Here is a 12864-nt window from a genome sequence, read left to right on the forward strand (position 1 = left end):
AATTTATTAAACAAGAAAAACTGAAATATCACATGGTCATAAGTATTCAGACCTTTTGCTCAGACACATATTTAAATCACATGCTGTTCATTTCCTTGTGATCCTCCTTGAGATGGTTCTACTCCTTCATTGGAATCCAGCTGTGTTTAATTAAACTGATAGGACTTGATTTGGAAAGGCACACACCTCTCTATATAAGACCTCACAGCTCACACTGCATGTCAGAATAAATGAGAATCATGAAGTCAAAGGAACTGCCCAAGAATATTAGAGACAGAATTGTGGCAAGGCACAGCTCTGACAAAAAGTTACAAAATAATTTCTGCAGTATGCAAGGTTCCTAAGAGCACAGTGGTCTCCATAATCCTTTAATGGAAGAGGTTTGGGACCACCAGAACTGTTCCTAGACCTGGCCGTTCAGCCAAACTGAGTAATTGTGAGCCCTGGTGAGAGAGGTAAAGAAGAACCCCAAGATCACTGTGGCTGAGCTCCAGAGATGCAGTGGGAAATGGGAGAAAGTTCCACATAGTCAATTATCACTGCAGCCCTCCACCAGTCAGGCCTTTATAGAAAAGTGGCCCGACGGAAGCCTCTCCCCAGTGCAAGACATATGAAAGCCTGCAAATAGGTTGCAAAAAAACACATGAAGGACTCCCAGACTATGAGAAATAAGATTCTCTGGTCTAATGAGACAAAGATAGAACTTTTTGGTGATAATTCTAAGCGGTATGTGTGGAAAAAAACAGTCACTGCCCATCACATGCTCAATACAATCCCAACAGTGAAAAATGGTGCTGGCAGCATCATGCTATGGGGGTGTTTTTCAGCTGCAGGGACAGGACGACTGGTTGCAATTGAAGGTAAGATGAATGCGGCCAAGTGCAGAGAAGAAAACCTCTTCCAGAGTGCTCTGGACCTCAGACTTGGCCAAAGGTTCACCTTCCAACAAGACAATGACCCTAAGCACACAGCTAAAATAACAAAAGAGTGGCTTCAGAACAACTCTGTGAGCCTTCTTTACTGGTTCCAGCCAGAGCTCTGACCTAAACCCAAATGAACATCTCTGGAGAGACCTGAAAATGGCTGACCACCAATGTTCACCATCCAACCTGACGGAACTGGAGAGGATCTGCAAGGAAGAATGGCAGAGGATCCCCAAATCCAGGTGTGAAAAACTTGTAGCATCATTCCCAAGAAGACTCATGGCTGTACTAGCTCAAAAGGGGCTTCTTCTCACTACTGAGCAAAGGGTCTGAATACTTATGACCATGTGATATTTCAGTTTTTCTTGTTTAACAAATTTGCAAAAAAAGTCTACATTTCTGTTTTTTTTTCTGTCAAGACGGGGTGCAGAGTGTACATTAATGAGAAAAAAATGAACTTTTTTGAATTTACCAAATGGCTGCAATGAAACAAAGAGTGAAAAATTTAAAGGGGTCTGAATACTTTCCATACCCACTGTATGTGCACAGTTATTAGGCAAGTGAGTATTTTGACCATCTCATTGTTTTTATGCAATTTTTCCAACACTAAGCTAAACTTCAATGCTTATTGGATGAAGCAGATCATGTGATGCATAATTCTGTAATAAAGGAGGATGCAATCTAAGGATAGCAAAACCTTTTTTCAAAGTGTGCATAATCATTAGGCATCTTGTTCTACCTAGGTAAAATGGGCAAAAAAAATTAATGTAATTGAGTTTGATAAGCCAAAAATTGTTACAAGCCTTACAGATAGATGCATCACTCTTGAGACATTGGGGCGTGATCATAGAACCAAATGTTTTGTTGCAAATAGTCAACGAATAATGACATGGCCTCCTTTCTCACTTAAACCCTATTGAGAACCTTAATGGGAGATTTACTGTGAAGGAAAAGAGTACACCTCTGTGAGCAGTGCCAGGGAGGCTGTGGCTGAAGCTGCCCCAAAATATTGATTGTTGATATATTAACCCATTACGGACACAGCAATTTTTTGTGAGGACTTGCTGTTTCTGGTTCTAGTTGTACTTTTCATTAACACAACATGGAAGATGAGAAAAATATTCCAAGTACAGTTAAATTGCAAAAAACCCTCTCTATTTCACAATAATTTATTGGGTTTTGTTTTCTTGGTGTTCATTCTGCCGTAAAAATTATGTGAAAATTTGTTTTCCAAGTCAGTACGATGACAACGATACCAAACCTGCATATTTTGTTTTCTATTTAAGTGGTGAAAAAAAATCAGAAATTCAAAAGGAAAACAATTAGCTTTAGTCAACTGTAACATTTTTATTTTTCAGTTGATGGAGCAGTGTGAGAGCTAATTTCTTTGCGAGGTGACCGGATGTTTTTTATTTATACTCTTTTGGGGTATAATCAAAGCTTTGAATGTTTTTAGTGCCTTTTTTGTGCAGTTTTGGCAACCAAGAAGACAGAATTCTAGAATTTAATTTTTTTTCTCTTTATAGTTTTTACAGACCGGGCTAAAAAGATTATATTTTCATAGATTTTCTGATTACATTGATACAATGTGTATTTTTTCTTTTTTGATTTTTTCTTTATTTTATCTTTATCTTTATTTTGAACTCAGAAAGAGGTTAACAGCAGCAATCGGCAGCGATCGATATCTGCTGTTAGAGGCAGATGTCAACTATATAATATAACTGGAATCTGCTTCTGGATTACGCTCTGCTTCTGTGCCCGCTCCAAATTCCCTGACACACTTCATGATGGATATCCATCATGGGGCATTAAAGGGTTAAGAAATTGCTAGACTCCATGGATGGAAGGCTTATGACTGTTATTGAAAAAGAAGCGTGGCTATATTGGTCTCTGATTTATTTTTTTTTAACATTAGAAATGTACTGTATGTTTCGGTTTAAAAGACACACCTGATTGTAAGACGCACCCCAAATTTAAAGAAAAAAAGGGTGAAAAAAATGGGGTCCGTCCTATAATCCAGTGGTGTGTTACCGGGGGGGGCATCAGCGGTGGTGGAGTGGGGTTACAGGAGATAGGGGCAGTGGTGGAGCAGGGCGATGCTGCGGCTGGTGCATCAGGTGGTCGTCCCAGATGCTGTCCCGGAAACTGTTGGCGGTAGTGGCTGTGCTGGGGCAGCTGTGCTGGTGCAGGGGTGGCTGTGCTGGTGCTAGGGAAGCTGTGCTGGGGCAGCTGGGCTGGGGCACGGGGCTGCAGTGGCGGCTGGGCTGTGAGGGCTTCAAATAATGATGCCCAGAGCCGGTGTGTGTGCAGACTCTTGGCTCAATGAGAAGCTGAGATCTCATCTGCGCACCTGCCAGCTCCGGGCACCATTTTCCTTAAGTCCGCTGTTCAGAGATCAATGGGCCAGAGGCGGTGTGTACGCAGATGAGATCTTGAGCCGAGAGGTCCATCTGCGCACGCGCCAGCTTCGGGCACCATCATTTGAAGCCCTCACTGCCAAAGACCCTGCACAGCCACCACAGCTCCTGCACAGCTGCCGCAGACCATGCACAGCCTCCGGAGACCATTCACAGCCTCCGCAGATCATGCACAGCCGCTGCAGACGGTGCACAGCTGCCGCTGCATTGCCTCTGTGTCCTGCTATCCCTCTCCACCACCCCTCTGGTAAGCTACATTTGGATGTTAAGACACAAACCACCACTTTCCTCCGAACATTTTGTGAGGAAAAGTACTTCTTATAATCCGAAAAATACAGTATTTTTGTTCATTTTGAGTTGTTTGGTTATTAGTTTCACTTTAACAGATAATAAATAAACTGTTGAGATGGGAAAATTTCCGTTTTTTAATTTAGTTGCATAATAATTGTACACACTAATAGTTGCCCAAAAATCATAGACTCAGAAATATGCTCTTAAGAAAAACAAAACCTCACTTTTACTTTCTTAAAGGGAACCTGTCAGTAGGATCATCCCTCCTAAACTGTCTGTCTATGCAGGCATGCAGGTCATAGGAAGCTGAATAAAACGATAACTTGATGTCTGTGATCCGTTGTTTTATTCCAGAGAAAATCCACATTTTTCTTAATATGTGAATGAACTGTTAATATCTATGGGCCAGACATAGATCTCCCAGAGAAATCTGACTCCAGAGCTTAGTTCAAATAAAAAGGGGTTTTACCAGTGTGAGACATATAATGTATGATAATATGCTCTCCTGATCTCACTTTAGAGCTGCGGGTGATTATAGCTTACATAGTACAGCAGAGCTGAACTTTGTCTCATAATGTAGCGCCCCTGAAACCATCAGGGAGCTACAAGGTACTGCATCTGTAGCGCCCCTGAAAACATCAGGGTGCTACAAGGTTCTGCATCCCCACAAGGATGCAGTGCCTACCCCTTAGGGACCCAAAACCCCAGTGCCGGTAACACCAAAAACCCAGGTAATCCCAGTTTTCCTCGACAATCCCCCATACAATGGTACCCAGCTAGGGTGGGACCAATGGATGGCTGCCTAGAGGTGGAGCCACTCTAGTCCACTAGTTGACTAGGTGGGAGGGGTAGACTGTGGAGAGTAGTCAGGAAGTGAGTTGAGAGTTGACAGACGAGGAGTGAAGGTGGAAGCAAAGTGACGCCCTGGCTCGGGTTGACGGTGACCTGGTACCCAGGAGAAGTAGTTGCCGGTGGATTACTCCCAGAACTACGCACCGACAGGGTACAGGACCCTAGGACAGGAAAGAGCTTCAAGCCGACCTGTTAACACATGCACAGCAAAGGGGACCATCAAGGACCTTGCTGGCCCTAAAGAATCCGAAGACTCAGTACCAAATGGAGAACTGGCGACAGGACGAGAGACTCCAACCCCACAGGGTTCATGCTACCATCAGGCGGACAGAAGTGGACAAATCACAGAACGGGGACCAACAGTGTTCTATACCACGGGGACCCACTTACCAGAGACAGGTGCAAGGGAAGAAGGTATCAGAGAACCAGACTGGCACTGGGACGAAGGGGACCTGGAGGTGAAACCAGCCGGCCTCGGGCAACCAGTTAACATCTTCAGCAGTGAGTAAACCACTTGCACTGGACACCTATGTGGACTCCCCTTCTTCCGACACCCATTGCACCATACACCCTCTGAGGCAAAACCCTACTTGCGGAGGAACTACCTTACTAGCTGCCAATACAATCAGCCCCAGTAGAGACATTCTGCAGCGGCAGCTCCCTACACTTAGCCACAACACCGCAAGTGGCGTCATAAGTGCCGGTGACAACCAAACACTACAATTAATCCCTGTTTTTCCCCAAAATTTCCCCATAGACTGGTACCAGGCTAGGGTTGAACCAATGGATGGCTGCCTAAAGGTGGAGACAATCCAGTCCATTAGATGAATAGGTGGAAGGGGCAGACAGTGGACATTCAGAAAGAGAGTAGTCAGTCTGCAAGAGTCGGTGACAGAGTAGCAGTGAAAGAGAGCAGACGCACTGACAGGAGTGTGAACAGTGACCTGAGGACCCAGGTGGTTAGTTGCCGGTGGAGTTCGGTGTAGTACTCCCGAAACTACATACCAATGGGGTACGGAATTCTAGGTCAGTCAAATGCTACAGGCTGACCTGATAAAATCTGCACAGTGCGGAGACCATCAAGGACCTCACTGACCTTGAAGTTCGGGACACAATAGCAACGGGAGAACTGGGGACAGGACCAGAGACTCCAACCCCACAGGGTTCACGCTACCGTCATACGGACTGCTGTAAGAGACAACCAGGAAGGCACCCCCAGCCGCTCCAAACCACGGGGACCCACCAACCAAAGACAGGTGACAGGTGCAAGGGAAAGAAGCTACCAGATCACTAAACCGCCACTGGGACTAAGGGGACCTGCGGTTGAGACCAGCCAGCCTCGGGTGACCAGTTTCCAGCTTACTGTGAGTAAAGGAACCATTTACACTGCAACCCCTTCTGTGGCCTAGCTTCTTTCAACACCCATCTACACCACCTATCTTCTGGGGCCTGGCCCTGCTTGCGGAGGGCCTAACATGCAGGCTGCCATTAACACCAACCCCAGTAGCAAGAACTGTGCAGCAACTGGTCCATCGACATAGCCACAAAACCACAAATGGTGACACGTGTGAACTTTATTCAAAATCCCCTGTAAATATTCTCCCTTTTAAAAAGCACCCAGGGCATGGAACCGGGCAACGGCCACCAAAGTGACATTCCCCAGTTATACACTTCTCAGGACCGAGTACCCCATAACCCTGGGCGACACAATTACATACACATCTGCAGCTGCAGTTGTCCTCTCAAAGTGCTTCATGTTCCATCTAACAGGCATTTAGTGTATGTAGGGAAGGGCAGTAAGCAGAGCTCTGACAGCACTGCAAGTAGAGAGCTGCAGCTACAAATGTATTTTTTAAGGAGACAAAATTCAATTTTGCTTCACTGTATTAGTTGTGAGGTCAGGTTTAGCTCTGCAGCTGTGCTGACAGTACTATGAGAGGAGAGCTTCACCTGCAGATGTGTATGTAATAAGACCAAGATAAGCATTACTGTACTATATTAGTTAGAATCATACAGCTCTGCAGTGAGATCAGGAGAGCAGCCTGTCAGATATTACATGTCTCACACTGGTAAAACCCCTGTCCATTATAATAAACTCTGGAGGCAGATTGGGAATTCTGTGTCTGGCCCATAGTGCTTAACATCTGATTTATATATTAAGAAACACATGGATATCTCTGGAATAAGATATCTGATTGCAGGTATCAAGGTATCACTTTTTCAACCAGGGTTGGTCCTACTGACAGATTGCCTTTAGGCTATGTGCGAACTAGAAAAGTGATTTTTCTCAAGAAAATTTCTTGAGAAACTTCTGGGAGTTGAAGATTACCGCACCTGCGGTAAAAAACCGCACCAAAACCGCGGGAAAAACGCATGCGTTTTTCCCACAGTTTTTCTGTAGGTTGGTCCCTGTGTTTTTTTTATGCTGTAACTGCAATAAATAATATAGATAATAGATAGATAATCGATAGACAGATAATGGATAGAGGGAAAGATGGATAGATGAATAGATAGATAATAGATGAGAAAGACCTATATAATGTCCCACCCCCTGCATATTCTAAGCTGGCACCCTTTAGTGACTTTCATGTGGTACTAAAGGGTGCCTAGCCTTGTATTTAGCCATAAAATAAATTAATTATTTAAAAAAAAAACGACGTGAGGTCCCCCCATCTTTTGTAGCCAGCTAGGGTAAAGCAGACGGCTGCAGCCTGCAAACCACAGCTGGCAGCTTTACCTTGGCTGGTAATCCAAAACAGAGGGCACCCCACGCTGTTATTTTACATTAAATAAATAATTGAAAACAAAAAACGTAAGGTCCCCCCCCCAAATTGGCTCATCAGCCAAGGTAAAGTGGACAGCTGTGGTCTGGTATTCTCAGACTAGGGAGATCCGCTGTTATTGGATACTCCCCAGCCTAAAAATAGCAGGCCGCAGCCGCCCCAGAAGTGGCGCATCCATTACATGTGCCAATCCTGGCGCTTCGCCCCAACTCATCCCGTTGCCCTGGTGTGGTGGCAAACGAGGTAATATATGGGGTTGATGCCAGATGTGTAATGTCACCTGGCATCAAGCCCTGGGGTTCGTGATGTCACACATCTATCAGATACCCGACATCACCAACCCAGTCAGTAAGAAATAAAAAATAGACAACAAAAAAAGTTTTATTTGAAAAAACACTTCTCAAAACATTCCCTCTTTCACCAATTTATTGAAAAGAACAATCAATTCCACGTCCGGCGTAATCCAATAAAGGGAGGGGTCCCACGGCGATCCATACCATAGTCACTGTCCCAGTCAATGAAGAAAATAATGTTCCCCATTGGCTGGGAGAGCAATGCAGTGACCTGAGCTAACATCAATAGCCCAGGTCACTGCAGGGGATGACTAGCGCTGCTGTCAGGAGGATAGATGAGATCATTACCTGCTGTGATCATCTCCTGTACTGCTGACGTCAGCGCTGTCACTGACTTCTATGCCCGCCGCGTTCTCAGCAGTATCGCGAGAGCCCGTGACGTCACCGCTAGTGACAGTCTCGGGCCGCTCGCGAGACGGGCATAGACAGTAGTGACCGCGGTGACGTCAGGAGGCAGGAGATCGTCACAGCAGGTAATGATCTCATCTCACCTCCTGACAGCAGCGCTCGGCATCCCCGCGGCTGCACGCACTGCTGTGTGTTAGTGTCTGCCTGCGCTGCAGCATGACAAGCTGCTGATACTGCGGGCAGACACTGACACTGCTGTGCTGGTGCTGGCAGCGGCGGGGCCGAAGCAGGACACAGACTGCACGGGCACCTGGAGGTCACACGGAAGTACTTCTGTGCGGCGTCCAGGGAGTGTAACGTGTGTGTTTACTCTGCTCTGCTTCCTCTTCTGTCATAATGACATCACTTCCTGCAAAACCGCAGGCAGCAATGAGCATTACCGCAGGTAAATCGTGGCTATACCGGGGGTATACCGCACATCATTTTGCTACCTGCGGAATACCCCCGGTATTTCGCGATTACATTACAGTGAATGGAGTGAAATACCGGGGATATACCGCAGGTACCTGCGGAAAAGAAGTGACATGCTCATTTTCTCAAGCAATTTTCTCAAGAAAATCTTCACAAAGAATTTTCTTGAGAAAAAAAGCGCAGTGTGCGCACAGCTATTTTTTTTTCCCCATAGGTTTTGCTGTGAAATGTCTGCAGGAAGATTAAAAACATTTCTCAAGAAATTTCCGCAGCAAAACCGCAGGTAAATCCGCGGGTAAAAATGCCTAGTGCGCACAGGGCCTTAGATATTCAAGTTTCAGGTTTATTCGCCTTTTGGATTTACAGACAGCACTGAACTTGTTAAATAATAAAATTAATCATGAAAAATACAAATTGCCTAATAAGCGTGCACACAGTGTTACGTATGATATTTCTGTTAATGATGATCACAACATTGTGTAATTAGCATAAGAAGTCATCATAATTACTGCATTACTGTAAATCAAGGAAATTGTAAAGTTAGATACTGTTGTACTTAGATATTTTCATAAGCCAAAATAATTAAATACAGCATAGCCTATATATTACACATAATACTGGAGAAAAAGGACACCTATATCAAATTCTAGAAATAACTACTACTAAAACCAGTCCACAACTTTTTATCTATGAGGGAACCCCACAAAACATTTTTCCACAAATGTTAAATCAGTCATACTTGTGGAATGCGGTGACTCCCGATCCTCTATAAGTCTCTCCGTGATCAGACGATTATTGCCTGTGGATAGGTGATGAATGTCATTTACAGAAAAACCTTTAAGAACAAAGAGCCTGATTCAGTAAAGGTACCGTCACACATAACGAGATCGCTAGCGAGATCGCTGCTGAGTCACCGTTTCTGTGACGCAGTAGCGATCCCGTTATCTATCTCGTTATGTGTGACACCTACCAGCGATCAGGCCCCTGCTGTGAGATCTCTAGTCGTTGCAGAATGGTCCAGGCCATTTTCTTCAAAGGTGATGTCCTGCTGGGCAGGGCACATCGCTGTGTTTGACACTGTGTGACAGGGTCACAGTGACTGCTGAGATCGTTATACAGGTCGCTACTGCGACCTGTATTGTTCCTGCATCGCTGGTAAGATCTGACTGTGTGACATCTCACCAGCGACCTCCCAACGACTTACCTGCGATCCTTATCAGGTTGCATCGTTTTCGGGATCGCTGGTAAATCGTTGTGTGTGACTGGGCCTGAAGACTTGCATTGTGCATGCCAGTCTTAATAAAAGGACTGATGGAGTAAGACACACCTAATTCATTAGGAAGCGCATGCCACTTAATGAATTAGGAGCATCTTATCACTGGAGTGCGCCTCTGCCAAAAATGCACTCGAGTCAGGCTTATATTACTTCTGCCGGCTCAATTTGATGGACAGGATTTATCACAATACATCCCACCTTAGCTCTGCCCACTTTGGCAAAACTGGCTGGACAGGCGGAAAAATGCATAATATCGCAATTTTTTTGTGACAACTCAAAATTGCACACAAAACCTGCAACTTTTCAAAGTCAGAAATCTGGAGTAAACATTTTAAGGAAACTGGCCAATGACCCATTTTTCTCTTCAAAATGTTTGATAATTTACCTTAAGATTACTCCATTCTATTGAAGTGATGTCTTATCACAAGTAGAGATGAGCTGACCCGAACAGTAATGTTCGGTCTCCGTACCGAACACGGACTTTACTCAGTGTTTGAGTTGGGAATTTGGGAGCTTTACGTATGCAAACCACTGAAGCAAGCATTGGGCTGTTTGGGTACGCATGGTGCTTAGCCCACTTACAGTGTTTGAACCGCTCTCACTGGGGGTAACCACAGCATGATCCCATGTAGTGTGCACAAAAGAAAATGAAAAAAAATCTTACCCTCTCTCTGCTGGAAGTGATCTGTGTATGGCTGGCTGCATGTGAGCGGAGACCTGAACTGCCCAATTAGTGACTTCAAATGGGGTACAGGTTAAGTCCGGGTCCTGATCCAAATGTTATCTAAAGTCCGGATGAACCTGCCGAACTGAACTTCAAAAGTTCCGCTCATCTCTGATCACAAGGAAAAACCATCACATATTTGGTGGAGGTTCAACCTCTAGGAGTGCTGCAGTTCCTTCATTCACAAGGGACTTATGGGACTACCAGTAATCATAAAGTGATGTCAAATCTTTGCACTATACAATCACTTTATGGGATGGAAATAAGACTATAACTGGGGAAAAAAGCTTATCTTAAGTCTTGTTAACATATACATTGTCCACTTTTTACTCTTTGTAATAGGATACCCTAATTTAGGGTTTTCTAGCATGATTGAAAGGTTTTTCTTTTTCAGAATAACCCTGTCACCCAACTGAAGTTTGGCTTAAAAAAAACCAACTACATTACTCGCCTTCCCTGAGTCCGGAGCCGAGTCTCCGCTAGTGCTGCTGGTGTCTGTTATTGTCTGCAGCACATAACTATAGTGCTACAACCGGTGAGCTTAGCGCCTCTACCGGCGTAGACGGCACAAGCCACTCTGAGCTGCTGAACTCACAGATTGGCTGCAGCACTATGGAGGTGATGTTAGCACTGCAGACAATGTCAGACACCAGAAGCAGCTGCAGGTACTCAACACTATACCAACACAAACTGCTCCTGGGGACAGGAGTTTTCTAAAATGGATAACCCCTTTAAGTTTAATTTCAAACAGTCACAAAATGTGTTCAACTCTTACCTTGTTTTGCTGAACTAATAACAAAATCAACATAGAACCCAAAGTAAGTTTGGTTCAGTAGAATTATCCAGGACCTGCATTTGGTACCATTTAGTTTTTTTTAACCAACAAAAGTACAAAAGTCAGTGAAGAAACCTCCATATAATGGCTAATGGTATTTTATTAGAATATTTAGTCTTTTTGCTGTTAAGTATTTAATTAGTGAAAAGTTATAGAAGCTCAGCGTGTTGGTAAAGCTTTTCATAGAATGTTCTTGAAACGTTGACTGTATAATTAATTTATCATGACACCGTTTCCATGGCAACAAGCTGAATGAATGAGGGGAAAAGGCATAATTTCTACCTGTTTTGTTTGAAACTTCGGAGTCTAGTTAATAGATGTAACAAAGTAGATCCATTGTCAGGAAGCATCAAATAAAAATCCAAAGCCACTGCTCTGACATCAAAAGCTTCTTAATAAGTCCGGAGCTGTTCTCTAGTGACAGGTGCTAAAAGTGGAGAACATGCCACAGGTAATTGGAGTGATGATATACTGCACACCCAGAGCTCCTGCTGTGTCACGGCTTGGTGTAATATCATAGTGTCATCTTTATTAGTCTACTACTACTAATATATACTGTGTATATTTTTAACAATCCTTTACACCTGTCTATCTGTCAGCAGATACAGAAACCATACTAATTTCTGGATCATACACTCATTTGGATGGAGATACATAAAATTGTTACCCCATCACAGTGAGAATAATCTAGCCACAATGCCCACCTAGGTTCTCATGAGTAAAACAAATGAAGTTGTCTTCAATCAAATGTCATCTGAGACATAGGAGATGACTCATATCTGTATAGAGCCCTGCAAGAGGTCATACCTGATGTCACTAAAAGGGTTGACCAGTCATATTAAAATGATGGCCTATCCTCAAATGGGGGTTCAACACCAGGAACGACTCAAAATACATCTCAAAAACGACCACTGACTGCCTTGCTAAAGAAACTGAGGGTTATGGTGCTGGACTGACCCAGCATGTCTCCAGACCTAAACCCTATTGAGCATCTGTGGCGCATCCTCAAAGGGAAGGTGGAAGAGCGCAAGGTCTGTAACATCCATCAGCTCTGTGATGTCATCATGGAGCAGTGGAAGATGATTCCAGTGGCTCCTGTGAAACTCTAGGCGCAAGAGGCCTTTTCTGTTTTTGTTCGCCACTGGCCCTACTGATTAACTGCTAGCAGCTTTGGAGTCAGTTGGATGTAAACATTGAGCGTAGCTGCACTGCTCAGCTCTATACAATATGTCAAGATTACTGCCTAATACTGCACATCAGTTCCCTCTCAGGAGAATTGTCCTACAACGATTGCTACACATCAAAAGGAGCTCCACATGCATAAATGTGCAACCTTTGGTGTCCACCAACTGGGCGTAGACCACAAAACTTGCTTTTTCTCCTCTGATGATGGTCAATCATAACACACTCACTCCTACAGAGAAGTTCTATGGTATTTGCCTAGTTGGATGAAAGCACATTTGGCATTATTATTACTGGGGGACATAACTTTGGAGGCACACATAAGTGAAAGAAAACTGCTTCATAAGCAGTAGACAAGTGGCAATTGGAGAAAGTATTCATTTTACATTAAAATAAAAAAACAGTGAGG

General features: G+C 44.1%; 1 protein-coding gene across 1 annotated transcript in view; it reads right to left on the reverse strand.

Moving 5' to 3' along the window:
• The window catches only part of SLC35F1 (solute carrier family 35 member F1), a 563999-nt gene that overhangs the window by 68240 nt on the left and 482895 nt on the right, over positions 1-12864 (reverse strand). The window lies entirely within an intron of this gene.

The sequence above is a fragment of the Anomaloglossus baeobatrachus genome, chromosome 3 (assembly GCF_048569485.1).
Source record: "Anomaloglossus baeobatrachus isolate aAnoBae1 chromosome 3, aAnoBae1.hap1, whole genome shotgun sequence".
Taxonomy (NCBI): Eukaryota; Metazoa; Chordata; class Amphibia; order Anura; family Aromobatidae; genus Anomaloglossus; species Anomaloglossus baeobatrachus.